Source organism: Muntiacus reevesi, chromosome 3, assembly GCF_963930625.1.
Source record: "Muntiacus reevesi chromosome 3, mMunRee1.1, whole genome shotgun sequence".
NCBI lineage: Eukaryota > Metazoa > Chordata > Mammalia > Artiodactyla > Cervidae > Muntiacus > Muntiacus reevesi.
This window is the reverse complement of record NC_089251.1, coordinates 182,887,523-182,893,522: the sequence shown is the minus strand read 5'-3', so window position 1 is coordinate 182,893,522 and position 6,000 is coordinate 182,887,523.

The following is a 6,000-nucleotide window of genomic DNA, read 5'->3' as shown; positions in this document are numbered from 1 at the left end:
TTTTGTCATTTTTTTTCATGAACACTTAATACATATGAATTACTTTCCAATAACAAATCTAGGGCTTACCCATTTTTCCAGACTGAGTATTTCCAAAGTCATTAGAGTCAAATTAACTGCTCTACAACCCCTGCCAAATGCTGCTGTTTGAGAGAAGTGATATATTTCCACTTCAGGTGGTTCTGAAGATCACCCATGCCTTTTTATCTTTGCATCTGTAGACTTAATATTGTACTTGTTGAATGAATTAACGTTCCAATTAGAATAACTGGAATGAAATGTCTAGAAACTATTATAGGTACAAACATCCCCTGACTTATAAACACTTGACTCAGTAGTACGCTGAATGACGACTCCCACAAGTCCTCTCCTATCACCGATATCCTCTTCTCCAAGAACTTTCCCTTGCCGCTGGTACCTAATTCATGAAGCCCTTTCAATCTGCTGTTGTGGAGACCAGTTAGGAGCCCCTTTCTGAGACCTCTCCAGCCAGTGGCACCTCCATCCATTCTTCCCATAGACAAAATCACCAGGGATTCAGTGTCTCAAGACTCTCAGGGCTTAGAATTGAGAGTGTGAGGTGGTGGTCAGGCCTCTCTTTCTGGGAATACTAAGAACTGCACCCAGGAATATTTTATCCCTGGGATGGAGTAAATAAGATTTGGTGAGTTTAGCTAAGAATGTAGCCACCATTTATAATCTTAGGCTTAACAAATACTTTTTGGGTTATAAACCTCTCATAAGTTGGGGTTACCTGTAGGATGAACATTAAAAGCTGTAGTAATTTGATTTTTTCTTTTCACTTGATAAAATATTAAATCAAATGCACATTTTGTCTTTAATATTAAAGCCCAGTCCAACTGTAAAGATAAAAAAGAAAGTGTTACTTTCTGGGCATGCCTGCAGCTAACTCAAGGGATCTGCCAGCCATAAAGGCAAGCAGAATTTCTTTCCCCTCAAGCATGTGGCTTGGCAATTCCCGTCTACATTTGCTTGTCAAAACCCTAAATTTCTTAGGGGGCATGATCTGTGCTTGTGAAACAATATATATGTTGTTCCCCAAGTCAAAAAATAACTGAATTGCAGAGAAGAAACATCCAGCCTTCTCCACTTCTGAATTTCATCAAAAGTCTCTTCGGGGTTTGCTAAAACAGATGTTTTGGGGAAAACCCTGGGCGCCCAATGTTAGAACTGGGAGCTGTCACTGTCATAGCCTGGGTTCAGTCCGTGGTGGGGGAACTAAGATCCCAGAAGCTTCATGCCATGGCCACAAAAAAAGAGGAAAAAAAAATTTCTGCAGTATAAATATCCAAATGTGACAAGGCAGATCATAGTGGAGCTCTAGAGAAGATCTCTGCAGAGCTTTACTACCCAAAAGGCAATTTCATGTCTTTCTACTTCTAGGACCAAAAGGTTCTCTTAAACAGCAGGCTCAGGATAAGGGTTCTTCACTTTCTGCCTCTTCATACCCTTCCAGCCAGACAGCTCCACCAGTTACCATCTCTGTGTGTCCTGGACTCCTAGACTCTAAGCCATACCCTTCAGAGCTGTAGTCAAGGAGTAGCACATTCCTCCCCAAGTTCCCGCAGGTCAAGTGTGTCTGGTTAATTCTAATTCTCTTTCCCCAGTTCCCCTGACTTGAGTTCTATACCCAACCATAGATAAGACCATTTGAGATTAGAGAGGTGAAGTTCTTTTTCTTTGGTTCTTAAATTTCAGTTCAGTTTTAGTGAAAGTCACTCAGTCGTGTCCGACTCTTTGAGACCCCATGGACTATACAGTCCATGGAATTCTCCCGGCCAGAATGCTGGAGTTGGTTGCCATTCACTTTTCCAGGGGTTCTTTCCAACCCAGGGATTGAACCCAGGTCTCCTGCATTGCAGGCCGATTCTTTACCATCTGAGCCACCAGGGACATCCTGCTTCTTAAATCCACTTCTAAATCCCAAGAGAAAATTACTTCTCTTCCAACCACTAAATTATTGACTTGGCAAGTCTTTCAGAGCTTGTAACAACATGCAATCCTTTGTCTAAAAGTATACCTACTTCCAAAAAAGATTTGAAATAGTTCATTTTTTCTACTAGTAGATGGACAAAGTTTAAATATAAGCCAGAGCACTGATTAGAAACATAAAGTTAGATGTTTCCAGATACCTGGAGTAATGTAAGTATAATCTTTCATTCAAACATTCATGTATTTTTATTGAATAACAACTATGTGCCAGGCATCAAAGTAGGCGCTGACATTCAGCAGTGAGCAAAACAGGCATGGTTACTTCCTTCTTGGCTCTTAAACTACTTGCACTTGGAAGAGATGGCTGAGCTGGAGCATGATAAGCACAGGCGTGAGAGCCTGTGAAAGGTGAGGAAAAATAGGAGAGGCAGCAAAGAGGGAGGGAGAGAGAGACATACAGAGAGACAGGGAGAACCATGAGAAAGAGAAAGCTAGGATTGAGGTGCGAAGTTACACTAATGAGCAGCAGTAAACGAAATGGAAGTAAGTGAGAAAGTACAATTAGAATAATGGAAAGACAAAGGAAAGGGGGTTTCACAGACTCCAACAAAAGAGTGTGTTTGAAAATTCTAGCAAACAGAATCCAACAACATATTAAAAAAATCATACACCATGACCAAGTGGGCTTTATCCCAGGAATGCAAGGATTCTTTAATATCCGCAAGTCAATCAATGTAATACACCACATTAACAAATTGAAAGATAAAAACCATATAATTATCTCAATAGATGCAGAGAAAGCCTTTGACAAAATTCAACACCCATTTATGATTAAAACTCTCCAGAAAGCAGGAATAGAGGGAACATACCTCAACATAATAAAAGCTATATATGACAAACCCACAGCAAGCATCACCCTCAATGGTGAAAAATTGAAAGCATTTCCCCTGAAATCAGGAACAAGACAGGGGTGCCCACTCTCACCACTACTATTCAACATAGTCTTGGAAGTTTTGGCCACAGCAATCAGAGCAGAAAAAGAAGTAAAAGGAATCCAGATAGGAAAAGAAGAAGTGAAACTCTCGCTGTTTGCAGATGACATGATCCTCTATATAGCAAACCCTAAAGACTCTACCAGAAAATTACTAGAGCTAATCAACGAATATAGTAAAGTTGCAGGATATAAAATTAATACACAGAAATCCCTTGCATTTCTATACACTAACAATGAGAAAACAGAAAGAGAAATTAAGGAAACAATACCATTCACCATTGCAACAAAAAGAATAAAATACTTAGGAGTATATCTACCTAAAGAAACAAAAGACCTGTACATAGAAAACTATAAAACACTGATGAAAGAAATCAAAGAGGACACAAACAGATGGAGAAACATACCGTGTTCATGGATTGGAAGAATCAATATTGTCAAAATGGCTATTCTACCCAAAGCAATCTATAGATTCAATGCAATCCCTATCAAGCTACCAACGGTATTTTTCACAGAACTAGAACAAATAATTTCACAATTTGTATGGAAATACAGAAAACCACGAATAGCCAAAGTAATCTTGAGAAAGAAGAATGGAACTGGAGGAATCAACCTGCCTGACTTCAGACTCTACTACAAAGCCACAGTCATCAAGACAGTATGGTACTGGCACAAAGACAGAAATATAGATCAATGGAACAGAATAGAAAGCCCAGAGATAAATCCACGAACCTATGGACACCTTATCTTTGACAAAGGAGGCAAGGATATACAATGGAAAAAAGACAACCTCTTTAACAAGTGGTGCTGGGAAAACTGGTCAACCACTTGTAAAAGAATGAAACTAGAACACTTTCTAACACCATACACAAAAATAAACTCAAAATGGATTAAAGATCTAAATGTAAGACCAGAAACTATCAAACTCCTAGAGGAGAACATAGGCAAAACACTCCCTGACATAAATCTCAGCAGGATCCTCTATGACCCACCTCCCAGAATATTGGAAATAAAAGCAAAACTAAACAAATGGGACCTAATGAAACTTAAAAGCTTTTGCACTACAAAGGAAACTATAAGTAAGGTGAAAAGACAGCCCTCAGATTGGGAGAAAATAATAGCAAATGAAGAAACAGACAAAGGATTAATCTCAAAAATATACAAGCAACTCCTGAAGCTCAATTCCAGAAAAATAAATGACCCAATCAAAAAATGGGCCAAAGAACTAAACAGACACTTCTCCAAAGAAGACATACAGATGGCTAACAAACACACGAAAAGATGCTCAACATCACTCATTATTAGAGAAATGCAAATCAAAACCACAATGAGATACCATTACACGCCAGTCAGGCTGGCTGCTATCCAAAAGTCTACAAGCAATAAATGCTGGAGAGGGTGTGGAGAAAAGGGAACCCTCTTACACTGTTGGTGGGAATGCAAACTAGTACAGCCACTATGGAAAACAGTGTGGAGATTTCTTAAAAAACTGGAAATAGAACTGCCATATGACCCAGCAATACCACTTCTGGGCATACACACTGAGGAATCCAGATCTGAAAGAGACACGTGCACCCCAATGTTCATCGCAACACTGTTTATAATAGCCAGGACATGGAAGCAGCCTAGATGCCCATCCGCAGATGAATGGATAAGGAAGCTGTGGTACATATACACCATGGAATATTACTCAGCCATTAAAAAGAATTCATTTGAATCAGTTCTAATGAGATGGATGAAACTGGAGCCCATTATACAGAGTGAAGTAAGCCAGAAAGATAAAGAACATTACAGCATACTAACACATATATATGGGATTTAGAAAGATGGTAACGATAACCCTATATGCAAAACAGAAAAAGAAACACAGAAGTACAGAACAGACTTTTGAACTCCGTGGGAGAAGGTGAGGGTGGGATGTTTCAAAAGAACAGCATGTATATTATCTATGGTGAATCAGATCACTAGCCCAGGTGGGATACATGAGACGAGTGCTCGGGCCTGGTGCACTGGGAGGACCCAGAGGAGTCGGGTGGAGAGGGAGGTGGGAGGGGGGATCGGGATGGGGAATACGTGTAACTCAATGGCTGATTCGTGTCAATGTATGACAAAACCCACTGAAATGTTGTGAAGTAATTGGCCTCCAACTAACAAAATAAAATTAAAAAAAAAAAAAAAAAGAGTGTGTTTGAAGGAAAAAGTAGTCAATGATATCAAATGATATCAAATAAAGAGATGAAATAAAATGGAGGGCTTGCATAAAGAATTTAAAGAAGAGACTTGGCAGGAGGGGCAGGGTGGAAACCAGCCCTGAAACCAACCACTTAGCAGAGGCATCCTTGGGAGAAGCAGAACACAAGGAACCTGGAACCCTCGCTCTTCTCTATGGTCACCTGGTTCTCTTCTACTCACGTTCAGGTCAAAGCTTAGATGGCGCTGCTTGCAGGAAGGATCCCAACCCTCATCCTTGGTTAGGTGTCCCTCCTACATGCTTTTTTTTTTTTTTTTTTTTTTTTAATATTTTATTATTTATTCATTTGGCTGTGCTAAGTCTCAGCTGTGGTACAATAGGATCTTGGATCTGCATTGCGGCATGCAGGATCTAGTTCTCTGACCAGAAATCAAACCCAGAGCCCCCTCATTGGGACTGTGGAGTCTTAGCCACTGGATCAGCAGGAAAGTCCCCCTTCTATATGCTTCTATAAGCACTGTCTACTTTCTCTCATGTCAATGACCATATTTCTTCGACTGTCAACAGAAACAGCTCTGATAAGCCGAAAGACAGTTTTTTGAAAGGATATTTAGTAGTTCACAGAATTTTCATGGAAAGGCTGCAGAATGAAGCTTAGGAAAATGGGAAAAAATCTAAAGGACACCCAGCAATGTGGGATGGTGTCAAGGTCAAGTCTCCAGGGATGGGGCAGGTTAGCCAGCCACTCCCTACCTGGTTCCATCACCACTATCGCCACCAGCTGCTGGGTGCCTCTGCCGTCATATCACTGCAGGAATGAATTGCAAACTACCCCCTGTCACCTCACTTTATTAAGTTGTGGGAG